This window comes from Apteryx mantelli, chromosome 3 (genome assembly GCF_036417845.1).
Source record: "Apteryx mantelli isolate bAptMan1 chromosome 3, bAptMan1.hap1, whole genome shotgun sequence".
Taxonomy (NCBI): Eukaryota; Metazoa; Chordata; class Aves; order Apterygiformes; family Apterygidae; genus Apteryx; species Apteryx mantelli.
In genome coordinates, this window is record NC_089980.1 from 138301623 (window position 1) to 138314548 (window position 12926).

A 12926-nucleotide genomic window follows, 5' to 3' on the forward strand; every position below is an offset into this window, starting at 1 on the left:
CTGTTTGGAACCCAAGGAAAGCGAATGTTTCTGAGTAAGAAGAAATCCAGATCAAATGATTATGCGGGTGACTGCACTGGGTAGGCTGGAGATGTCGTGTGTTCAACTAGGCCTTTTAAGCCCAATTTGTGCGGTTGTAACAAACGCGCTCCCAACACCCTGAGGAATAAAGAGCCCCCACGGAGGAAACGGAGCCACCCGAAGCTCCGGTTTATTTTAACTGTTCAACCCGTGGAGTTGTTTTGCCTCATGACACACAAGGCCGTTTGGGGATTTCGCAGCTCCGCAGAGAGGATGAATAATGTAACGAGATATGGCCTGAACGTGATAAAATAGTTGATGGAGAGACTGCTGACTGCTCTCCTCGCAAAAGTTTACATGGAAGCGGCAGAAAACGCCGGTGATGAGACTGTGCGGCCGGTCGCCGTTGGTCTCCACGCGTTGGTCTACAGGGGAACAACCTCAGGTTGTTCACCCAGCTTCCTCTTCATGGTGACCCCTGCTGATCCCAGGCGCATTTTAGGCCGCTTGACGCCTCGAGGGAGACCGAGGCTCGTGGCGGGATGAAGGATACACGGCCTCGAAGTCTTCCTCGAGGAGCCTGAGCGGTAACGCTGAGCGCGGAGTGACTCTGCCGCAGGCCCGGCCGCCCCCTCTGCTACCAAAATGGCGCCCGAGGCCCCCTTCTCCTCCCCCCCCCCTCCTCCCGCCGTGGCGGCCCGGCGTTGAGGGAAGGCAGCGGCCCGGTCGCTTCCCCGGCGCCGCCGCCCCGCGCTGCCGGCGCCCGGGCCGGGAGGCCGCGGGCGGAAGGAGGAGGGGGAGGAGAAGGAGGAGGACGGGGGGGGAGGGAAGATGGCGGTCGCCAGCGGCTGAGGGAGGAGGAGGAGAAGGAGGGATCGAGGCCGCGGCGGGCGGCCTCCTCCGACGCCGCCCCCCTCGTCCTCCGTGCCTAGCTCCGCCCCGTCCCGCCGGGAGGGAGGCAGCGAGAGCGGCGAGCGAGCCGGAGCCCCGCAGCAGCTCCGCGCCGCGCCGCCGAGGCAAGGGGCCCCGGGTGCCCAGGAGCCCCGCAGCGGGAGCCGGGGCCCCCCGCACCGCCCGCCCCGGCCGCGGCGACGGGCCGCTCCGCCGAGCCGAGCCGAGCCGGCCGCCCCCCTCGGGGCCGCCCCCCTCCGTCTGGCCGCGGGAGTCGCTGTCGCGTTGCCCGCCGGAGCTCGGCGGCCTCAGCCCCGGCGGGGGGGGAGGCCGGAGGCGGCTGTCACCCCGGCGGCAGGTGAGTGGCGTCGGCGGGGCCGCGCTGGAGGGGGGGCGTTGGGGGGGGGGCGCTCGCTCGCTCGCCCGCCGCGGCGGCCTGCGGGGAGGCGCAGCTGTCACGGCGGGGGCGGGCACCGGCGGGAGGGGGACGGGGGGTGGGGGGGGGGACACGGGCCCGGCCCCCCGCCCCGGGCTGCCATGGCGGCGGGCGGAGCGCCGAGGGGGGCCGCGGCCTCCCCCCCCCCCTCCCCGGCAGCGCGCGGCCCCCTGAGGAGGAGGCGGCGGCGGCGGCGGCGGGGCGCGTCCTTCCCCCGCGGCGCTGAGGGGGCGGCCGCCGCCGAGCCCCGCCGCTGCCTTTCCCGAATATTTCCTGCGTGTTCACCTCTCTCTTTTTTCTCAAAGTTGATTAAAAAAGTGAAAAAGCTGTTTTTTTTTTTTTTTAACACCCCCCCTCTCTTTCCCGCCACGCCGGGAGGGGGGAATCGCCCTGGAGGTGGCTGAGGTTGGGGGGGGGCGCAGGCCCGGGGGGCGCCGACCCCCCCCTCCGTGGGGTGGTGTGTGTGTGTGGGGGGGGGGCACCTCGTTTCGGGGCGTTTTCGGTGACAGCTCTTTGTTTGCGCGTCACATCTCTGCCTCCCTTGCGCGCTTTACACCGCTCCCCCGCCAGAAATTATTTTGTATTTAATTTAATTTTATTTTGTTGCGTGTCTCCTCTCCGGCGAGCGGCGAGCAAGTTCCGTGCTGGTGTAGTTTTGTCGGCTAAAGAGAGCCAAAGGTGGCGATATCGGGTGGTGGTGGTGGTGGGGGGGGGGTCGCGTGGCTTTTGGGGAGGGAGCGGCTGGGCCGTGGGGCGTTTGGTTTGGGATGGAGGGTCCAGGGGGGTCAGCGTCCGTCCATCCGCCTCCCCACCGCCAACAGCGGAGTTCCTGCCCTAAATTTGCCAGGTTTCCCTCCTTAGGAATACGGACCGCGCGGATCGTCCCCAATGCTGGGGGGCACCTCGGCCGGCGGGGACCCCGGAGTCGCCGCCGGTGCGGACGGAGGAGCCGGGGGGGGTCTGGCCGGGGCGACGCGACACGCAGCGGTAGCGGGGCTGCGGCGGAAAGGCCGCTTCCTTCCGAGGCGGCTTCTTCGACGTGCTAAAACCCTCCCGTTTCCTAGGTGCGTTTCGACCTTTCCGTGGCTGAGAACTGGGTCACCGTTGTGTTTGCTGGGTGATGCTTTCCCGGTTTTACGCCCCGAAAGAGTCGTTTTCGAAGGTAAAGAGGTGGGGAGCCCTCTCCAGGGCTGCTTTTTTTTTTTCTTGCACTGGAAGCTTAATCAGCGCGCAGTAGATATCAAATTTGCACTACCCAAATATGGCATAGCCAAAAAAGAGTGACACAGCAAAGTATATTTTAACTGGAAATTTGGACTGGTGTGGGTGGTGCTTGCACGTTCTTGGACCCGTCGGAAGACTTGTATTCTTCATGTTACTGGTTTAGCCTGAAAAAGGAAAAAAAGACCTGGTCTGTGTGTGCTGGCAGTATATATATGTGTATATATACATATATATGTGTTGTGTATATATACATATATATATGTGTGTGTGTGTGTGTTATATGTGTGTGTGTATATATATATAAATAGTGGTACACCTGTCCGCCTTCTTGCAGCTAGGACTCCTATGAACAAAAAAGACGTTTTGTTTACTTTTATGGGGATATGCTGTCCTACTGCGGTTTGGAGGCTGTGTTCTTCTGTCTGCATAATATTTCAGCAAACTCATACGCGTTCTGAACTATTTACATTGTGCCTCCCCGCCGTCTTGTGTAAGAGAAAGTGAAAAATGTGTATTACCTGTGGAACTATATGTAGTGTGTGGTACATATGTAATTATATATGTAGGCCTCTTGCACAGCAACAAGGAGAGAAATATTTTAAACTAGGAGCAGGTAAGCGTAAAGCTACGGATTTGCAGAGAGACTTAGCAAGTGCTGGAATATCTGCAGCTATTCTAGCACTGTTTTGTGAAAAATGATTAAAGTTCAAGTTGCCACTTAAGGGGACAAACAGCTCTTGATGTTAGATAATAAACAGTAGTAACTTTGGCAATACTATAGCTGGCTCAAAGCCGATGGGCATGATGAAATGTTAAATCGCAACTTATTTGCTCAAGATGGGTATCTGTTGTTTGAAACTTTGTTGCCAAACAATATGGCAGCACAAATCCTTGCTTCCAAAATAAATACCCTTCCTGAGAACAGAACGTGGCGTTTGAACGCTCAGAATTAAGGCCCTTTCTTCTTATTCACTATGGTTTGACTTTGATTTCACTGCTCGAGTTTTCCCTGAGTCTTGCCCTCTGATAATGCTAAAACACACGCTCACAATTGCGTGGCTGATTCGTATAATTAGTCATACGCATCCACTGTAGATTGATTGGAATAGTATCACTGTCGTTCTCGTGTTGTGAAAGTCTGGATTCGGGAAGATGTGCCCTCTGCTGATTTTCTTTGGTCTCCTTACCATGATTATGAGGTGGGTTGCTTACACATGTTTGAAGCCTTTAAGATTATTAGAGTTGCTTAATTATGTAATCATATTTTCAATGAACAGACCTGCTGGAGATCAGTACCTTGTTGCTTGCTAATCTGAGAGGGCTAATTTGCATGGGACTTTGCAGGGATTGTCAGAAATGAAGGTGTGAGTGCTACTACTAAAAATATCCTGTCTCCTGCATAAATAGTTTGCCAGTTGAAAATCAGTATGTTTTGTATAAGGAAACTATTTATATTACGAGTTATTCTTGTTTTGCTTGGTTGACTGTGTTTCTTTGAAGCATGGTTCTTATCTCTTTGATCAAAGAGGTGGAATGAAAAAGTAGTTTTTAAAGTTAAATTAAAATCCTGTCTTTAAAGGAAGAAGCAGGGAAGGCTTGGAGGAACAGGTAAATATTTGAACCAAGTATTCCTGAAAGGCCATATGCAGTCTGTGATATACAGCAGTGTGTGGCTACCACATCTACATGCAAGCTTTAATTGCTGGCAGATGCAAACAAGCAATTTTTACTGGTGGTTAAATATTATTTGTATTGCTGCAGCACCTAGGAATCCAAGCCATGGACCAGGTTTCAGGGGGGTAGAAGTGATGCAAAAATAGAACGAAAGTTGTCTCTGCTTCCAAAAACTTTCAGCCTAAACATAAGGCAAGAGATAGAGGAGCAGAGGAAGCAACTGGGCGCTACTGGGCAGCAGGATAGTCGGTAGTCGCAGCAGCTCACCAGCCTGAATATTGGATTTTTTTTTTAAGAGATATTGCAGCAAAAGTGCGCTTTAAGGTCTGCTGGGAAACCAAGCGTGGTACGTTCGGGTGGGCACCCTGCAAAAAGATGGGCTGCGGGAGCTTGCTGCCCGCCGCTGCGCCGGAGCCCGCTGCTCCCCTCCCCGCTGCTGGAGCTAATCCAGCTCCTCCGAGCCGACACAGGCTGCGGAGGATTCGCGTGCGTCGCTCTGCTGACAGGTCTGAGGTGTAGCCGCGTACCGCAGGGGCCGTGACGAGTGTCTGAGAACGGCCGAGGAGTTTTAACCTCTTCCCCTGACGCAGCAGGATCTGGAGTAGGTCTTTTGGCCTGGAATGGAAGAATTAAGGCTTGCTCGTAGACTGATTCAACGCTTTGCGTGTGTGGCGTTGCACTTGTGAGTCAGGGTGTTTCAGAACAGGTTTAAACCACTGCAGCAGCATCTACGTATAAAGCTGACCATTTAAAAATGCTACAGCTTTGGCGTGGGACAACCTTTGAAGAGCTTTAAGGCCTCTGAGGCCTGGTCTAAATATACAGGATGTGTCAGCAGCACACAGTTTACCTGGGCTCCTGTCATTTCCAAAGGAAAAACTGCTGAACTGGTTTGAAGATGCTTTAAGCCTGAACTAATTTACCTGGTTGGGAATGTAGGTTAGAAACTAGGCTTCGCTTGGCTTTGGGCTGGAGCCAGCGTGCTCTGCAGGGAAAATGCAGGCTAAATAGCTTTTGTGCTGATAATCCTCCAATACTTTTCCTACCATTTTCCCTGAAAGACGGACCCGATTGACTGGGAAGGAATCGTAAAGCACCTCGACGCGAAGACCAGTGGGATTTTTCCCTCAGACGCCCTTGGGTGAGCGTGGAAAAAACGAGGACGTGGTTTTGTGAATGGACTTTGCAGGGAGGATCCTTGCCGCTGAGCCAAGCGCCTGTCAGATGTGCCGCGCAGACAAGGTCGCGTCGCCTGAACCTGGCGTCTTTGTAAACCTTTTTAAGCAAATCTGCACGCAGATATTCTTAAATCTCTTTAAACACGCGTACTGGTTTACCTCGTTCTCTAAACTGCGGCAAGCTGTCCTGGTTGTTGTTTTTAAGCTGCTGCGAGTGTGTCCGCCCAGAGTTTTACCTTGATTTAGTGAAGCCAGTGCAGGTTGGTGAGCTACAGGGAGGTGATACAGGAAAGCAAAACAGTGCAGCAAATATGTAAATCGCCAGACTGCTGGTGTGCCTTGATTAGTGAACTCCGGAGTATCCATAGTTTGCTACAAAGATACATAAATTGTCAGTTTCTTAAAACTGACTGGTGGGAAGGGATCTTAGGTGCCTTTTCTCTTTTCTGCAAAGAAGAAAGGTCTTTAAATATTAAAGCCTGTCTTAAGCAAATATCAAAAAGGTCTTAATCAAGGCTGATCCTATTTTGGATCGCAAATCATCAAAATATCTGTTTTGAGCTATTTATGTTTACTTGGTGTTTATTTTGAATTATCTATCAATCATGGAATATACTATGAAACAAGCTATTTAGCTGAGAACTGGCTTTCCTTGGTTGAACTTTTTTTTTTTTTTTTTTTTTTGCATTTGTAATTTAACACCTAAAATGCAAAGGGTCTCTTTTTTGGATTTGCAGAGCGTGAAGACTTTTAAAAATAAAGCAATATGCAAAGCAAGGCAGAAAGCAGGCTTGCTTCTTGTATTCTTGTGATGAAAACGTGAATGAGGAAGTGTTTAAAAACCAGACAAACCCATAGCCTTCCTGCATCTGTGAAATTCGGTTCTTGCTTATGAACAGAGGGATAAATTTAGAATCACAACACTGCCATGGGATCAAATGATTTTAAATGGTTTCAAACAATATCAACATGTGTAGGTGTTGATAATGTTATAGACCTACTGCTATTCTTTTTCCTTCTGGTGATTTGGCATGCTTGGAAGCTAAGGGCCTAGAGAAGGGAGAGAGATTCCTGCTCGCAGCACAGTGATCCTCTGTCCAGGAGGTTTAGCTTGGTATTTGACAATATTTCAATACAAAAAATAAAAGGGTATTATCATCTTTCAGAAAAATGCAGTATTGAGAGTTTAACAGTGAAAACTAAAAATCTTCTTCTGTTTTATTTTTTCTTTTCTGATAATGTTCTGCAGCTCCTGGATTTAAAAAAACAGGAGAGAAAAGTCCTGAACTTTTCAGACCATTAAACCAGATTCATGTGTAAAGTGTACAAGAAAGCTTGCACCTGGGAATCCTTAGCTTTTTTCTTATTTCTTTTAAATACCAAACTTACTACTTATTCTCCCTCTCCTCTCCCTGCACTACAGCCTGTGTTTTGCTCTTCGTCAGGGACTTTGCATCCAGTTTTATCAACATACTTCAAAGATCTTTGAATAAGTTGAGAGATGTACTTTTTACTGGAAGTGCTATTCAGCCTTTTGTCTTTGAAGTTAAAAAAAAAAAAAAGTCTGACTAATGTGAAAAGGATTTTGACGCTTACGACCAGTTATTTTAAATCGTACTGGAAAAATTGTACGTGAAGATAAACAACTCGCTAGAGTTAAACCTGTTGCAGACTGGGTGCGTAAGCTTAATCGCTTTGTCTTTCTTGTGGTTCTTAAACTTGATTGCTGGGTCTTCTCACTGGTTCTATAGACAGCTGGCAGTTCCGATACTTGTTTCTTTTTTTACAAGCTGAGATTTGCGAGCGGACTTTTAACAGGGAAGTTACGAGCCCACCAGACTCTTTCTTCCGCGCTCGAGTAGTGAGCGGCGCTCAGCTGAAAGGGAAACACCAGGCGAGTATCTTTAATGCTGGAAGATGCTGAGCTGGGATTTAAGGGAAGGTAGGTGGACGCTCTGGGACCCAGCAGACCAAGCTGCATTCTTGTGCGACTTGAAAGTTCAAGTGCAGCAGTAAAAAACTGCGTGCGTAGTGCTTCTAGAGCATGAAGCTCGAAGTTTACAATATGGTTATATCTCAACTTACTGTGCATTTGAGCGCAAAGTCCAAACGTGCATTAAAATGTAATTAGCATGAAGCCTAATTTGCTGTTGTGTGAATAGTTAGAATTTCTTGGAACGGATTTAGAGTGTAAAATCTCTCTCCTGCGGTCTCCAAACGTCATTTTAAAAATGTTGGTTTATGGACTAAGTGAGAGCTGCTGGCGAAGGCTCAGGTACAGCACCGCAGTGCGCAGACCTCTGTGACCCACAGTGCAGGAATAAGGAGTTAAACTAGCTCTGCCTTTGGCTGCATGTAGCTTCTTTTTTTTTCATTAAGGTTATGAAAATCCAGCATTTTAGAATATGCTTTATATATACTTTGTTTGCAAGCTTTCTTGGTACTCGATCTCAACTGTAGCCTGTTATCCCAGGTATTATTTTTCTATAAAGATCCTTTTTCAAATGTTCTCTGTGGGGAAAAAAACTTCTATGTGAATTTTCCTTGGGGGCCTGAAGTTGCTTTCCCCAGTTCATATTTTAGTGCGAATGGGTTGCTTTCTGTGTGTAATATCCACTGACCGTAGTGGGAGTTGTGGGATCCCAGTGCCTCTGACAGCTAGATTAATAGTTATGTCCTTAACCTTTAAAACAGTTTACCCAGACTTGACAGTGTTGGCATGAAGTTCTGTTTTTTTGAAGAAGCAACAGTGGTAATCTCTTTGAAGGCCTGAAATAAATAAAAAAAATGCTTTAATGAATTTACAAATGCCATTGAAAATAGCACTTGGCCTGATTTTATACTTTTTTTTGGGTTGTTGTTGGAAACGGAAACAATATTGTATATACAAGGCATGCTGTATGGAAAATAACTGTCTGGCAAATACAATTTAATCTAGTTTTGCTTTTCAAATTCAGTGAAAATGGAAAAAAATAAACTACCTAAATCAGATTAATTAAATCTGTTTCCATGTGTCACAATGTGATAATTTAACATAGTTTTCTGGTGATTCTATGAATGATATTTAAATACAGCATGTCAGAAGAGTACAATGTGATACTGCAGACTAGAACCAAAGCCTAGGAAATTCCATTAAACAAATCAAGAACTATCTAGTTTGTAAAGCTGAACATTCAAAAGTTAGGAAAAACAGATGCAACTGTAATTATAATTGTGTAGCCACATGATATTTTTCCATAGATTCTCTGACTTAATCGCTCTATGGGTTGGACTAACAAAGTGGAGCGGATTAAGGTCGCACAGATGATCATAAATCTGTTACTCTATAATTTTTAGTGCTTGATTTTGCAACGTACTTAATTTTCTTCTAATATTTTTAGATGATAAGCTTTTTTAGGACATTAATTTTTGTATGAACTGAGCATTGCACGTGTATTGGCTACTTTTTGTAATGCCCCTGCAAGGCAAGGAAATACTATTCCAGTTTTTACTCCCATTTTGGGGGCGAATAAAGCAGAATCACAGAAATGGAGTCACTCGCCCACGCAGCAGGGTGTCAGCGAAAGGTAAAAGGCACTCGACAGGTTGTTCTCAAGTGCCCAGTGCACTAGACCACGCTGGTTGCGTATGTAGATGTCTTAAGTTGGGCGCAACCTCCCGTGAATCTGCCAGCAGAGCGCGAGACGCTTGGCTCGAGTGGTGTCACCTTCAATGACAAGCAGCTCCGATGACAGGCATCTGATGGCTTTCCTTCTGCGGAGCAGGGGTTCCCGAGCTCCTGGTATGCTGCCTGCCTCCGAACGGGATATTGGGACAAGGCGGTCACTCCTGACGCCAAACAGAAGCAAGGTGTTGCGGGAGCCGGGAGGAGGTGGGTCCGGATCGCGGCATTCGGAGCCGCCAGCGCCGGCGGAGGTTCACCGTTTTGAAGTTTGCAGGTGTGTTTGGACTCCTGACTGAGGATGCAGACGCGAGGGAGCAAGGAAGGGGAGAGGAGGATGAGGATGTGCGGCTGGGGTCCTCGTTTCGGAGGCGGAAGTGCGTGGGGAAGGTGGGGAGCAAAGGTTTAGCCTTCGGTGGCCGGGAGATTGTGCAGCGCCATCAGGCCGGGTCGGTGGGTTTGCAGGGATGCAGAGGTCCTGCTGGGGAGAAACCTCATCCAGGGGAGGGTGAGAAGGGAGAACCTGCTTCGGGAGGCTGGGTCTGTGCGTGTGTCCCTGGAGAAGCAGAGACGCGTTGCTGTTGACGGCATCCGAGAAAACTGCAGCGTTCGTTCCCAAGCCGCGGTCAGCCCTGTGCGTTGCTGCCGTTGCTGACTGGCTTACAGATGTACGCGAGCGGTCGTGCGCGCCGGGAGAGCTCCGGTTCCTGACTTCTTGCTGTTGCCGCAGAACGTACGATTACAGAGATATCACGGGCTTTTTGAAAACAGCATCGAATGGCTTCTGAAGGCTTTTTAAGGAGGTATTTTTAAAAAGGAGAAACTTGCTTTTACTCTGGGGTCTCCTTGTGGATGCTGGAAAATACCTACGTCGAGTAATCCATATCTTTCTCGTGCAACTGATGAGTTGCAGATAAACTCGTTGTGGCTTGTGAAAACAGTTTAAATGAATCTGGTTAAACAAGGTCGAAATTTCATTGCGGAGGTTTAAGGTGTGAGAGAAAACACACAGAACGACCATTACAAATTAAAAAAAAAGAATGCTAGCCTGGAAATATTTTCCTCCTCCTGTGCTGCCCATCAGTCTGCTGCCCGGGGAAGCTTTGATACTAAAACTAGCGGAGGTTGCTGCAATTTGGTGTTTGGCAGCTTGGTGCTGTCAGGGCTATTGCACCACTCGATCTGCCCTCTGGAGTAAATTTGCTTGCTGCAAATCGAGGCACCTTTGAGAAGTCCTGCGTGTCGAAACAAGGCCCCTCGCTGTCCAGAGATTGGCACGGGCTTTCTCTGCGCATAAACACCGTCTCTGTGGAGTAAGAAAGTATTCCCATTTCGCAGATTGGGCATCGGCTCGTCCAGCTTGCTGCAGGGAAATTCAGAGGTCTGGTATTTGACCTCTGGTTTTGCATTTATTTATTGACCAGTCGGTCTGCAGCATTTGGCTTTTGGTTTAAACGTTCTAAATCCAGTATAGCAATATGATTTTAATTTGTTTACTGAGAGGATTCTTCCAATAGGCCTCCCAAAGTGGGAGGCATAAGAAGCAAATGCTACTTGAAGACGGAGGGGCTGAGTTTGTTTCAAGCTGTTTAAAAGCCTTCGGTTCAGAGATAAGGGCCTATTTTACATCCGGATCAGCAAGTTATAATGAGATTTAGAGCACTAACTGAGTTCTCTCCTAACCCACAAAATGATGTGTGTGGTTCAGCGCAGAGCTATTGCGCTCATCACTCCTTGCCAGTGAAATAATTTAGGAAATTGTGATATGCTGCAAGCTGGATTTAATCTGCGAGCAGTTTCCACCTTCAGAAGGTGGCTCTGCTAGGTAGAAGGCATTTCTCAGCGTCCGCAGGGATCTCTGCGCAAGGAGAGCAGCAGCCCGTGCGTTCTCAGCAGGGGGAAAAGGGCTATCTGCAACTTGGAGCACGTGAGCAGGCTGCAGGATTAAGTGTTCTCTGTTGCGCCGAGTGGAAGTTATGTCTCCCAAGTTCTGGAAGGCGCCGAAGGGCTGTCCTCTTCCTCCATCGGCAGAAGGTGATGAAAGGGTGCAGACGAGGAAGGGTCATCGTGGAGAATCCAAACATGGAGAGCACAGTAAGAGCTTCCCTCCCCCACACGCATGTTAAAAAGTGAAAAGGAGATAGTATTAAAAAAACTACTAATAGGATCCCTGTAATTTGGTACGCCAGTGCCAGGGTGGTCGTGCCGGGGTGGAAGCATCTGCTGTTTGGACTTCAACCCCACCACATCTAAGTCAAGGATCTGAATTTTTCTTTACGTGATGGCAGAGGTGCCGTAGCTCCTGGGACGGCACGAGCTGCGTCCCGGCTGCGGGGCTGCATTCAGCTGGTACTCGGCATTTCTATAATGTGGTTTTGAGAGCGACAGCGGGAGGATGAAATAAAACTGAGTATTTGCATCTAGGGGAAGATGCTGCAGTACTTTTTAAGGGGATTGGATCACTTCCGTGCAAAGGTCAGACATCGGTGGCTATAAACTTGTATCATCGGACTCCTCGCCTGAGCCTTTAGCTCTTTCTTCCTCCCTGTTCGCAGCAGGTTGTCAAAACTGAAGATAGTCTCCCTCCTCTCCTGCAATCCGTTGTGTTTCCAGAAATGGCTTTTTCCCCCTTGAATACTGAAACCAAGCTTTGTTCATTCCAGTTTCATTCACCACTTTACTGTCTAAGGCTACTGCATCTTCAATTCAAGATCTCCAAAAATACTATGGATAGCCTTATCTCTGTAAGCTCCTCGAGTGCATCACACAGTTTGTAGACCTGGATGTTTTGAACCTCATGCTCATGAAAGAAGAAGAAAAAAACTTTGCTTTTTTCCCCGTGAACTGACCCATGAGATTTCGCATGTGGCAGAAAACCAGCGTGCGTTTGCTCAGCCGTTCGGAGACGCGGCTCTCTGATGCACGGGCACGGATTCGCTAGGGAAGCACAACGCAGCTAGTTGCATTGAAATAGCTAGGTAGTGCTGTCTGCAGAATTATTTATCTCTCTTTTTTTTTTTCCCTCTCACTGATGGGTAGAGCTCTTGGACCTAATTTCTAGTACCTCTTTGAGTCATTTATGTTTTGAAATGGCATTTCTGTTTTGCAAGGATTATTAAAACGCTGTCTATTAGCACAGTGCAGAAAGGTCTGGACTAGCTGTGATGCTTCCTTGTGTTCAGATCGAGGGTATGCTGCCATTTGATAAAGAACATTTTAGGTTTTACTGGTTTGAATATGGCTTGAAGCCTGATTTTCTTGGCTTACTAAGTAATTTACTGGTCCTTGATTTTTCTTCTGTTAGAGCTTCACAAGTATCTCACTTGCCTGTATCAGGGATTAATTAGCTGTTTGCACAGCGTCTTGAACATAACTGCAAAACATTACTGGCATAATTTAAAGGAAAGACCTCTCTCTTTAAAGGCAGAAGCGTTCAGCCCTTCTCCCCCTTCTCCTGGCCCCAGACTCTTGCGGGACTTTGCCTCGCCATATAATCCGTCATACTGTGGGGGACGACTCGAATGAATTGCTTCTCGCAACGAATGCATCCTTCCGAGGGATTTTTGGGGTGCCAAAGTCTGTATTTCAAGAACAGGCAGACCCCCCAAATGCTTCTAAATGTTAGCGACGACTTTAATGTAGTTCATGCACTATATATTTTAGGAGTGGAATTCTCCGTAAAGATGTAGTGCTTGTTCGAGAGGAGGAGAAAGTCTGGGCGGAAAATACCGTCTTCACGCTCGCTTTGGACTCACGACTGCTCCTGCTGAGCCTCTGAGATAGGCTTGAAAAGGCATCTTGGCTTGCATTATAGGTTAACCCAAATAAACATTTAGTAAGT

At 48.5% G+C, this 12926-nt stretch overlaps 1 protein-coding gene across 3 annotated transcripts in view; it reads left to right on the plus strand.

Annotated features, from left to right (window-relative positions):
* Positions 1-1004: 1004 nt before the first annotated feature.
* The window catches only part of NCOA1 (nuclear receptor coactivator 1), a 153241-nt gene continuing 141319 nt past the window's right edge, over positions 1005-12926 (plus strand). Inside the window, exon 1 of one of the 3 annotated variants that reach the window (XM_067294463.1) lies at positions 1005-1270. The gene's annotated coding sequence lies outside the window, so the exon portion shown is untranslated. Of the gene's footprint in view, positions 1271-2320; positions 2511-12926 lie in introns of those variants that run through there. The other 2 variants (XM_067294461.1, XM_067294462.1) reach the window with 2 other exon arrangements.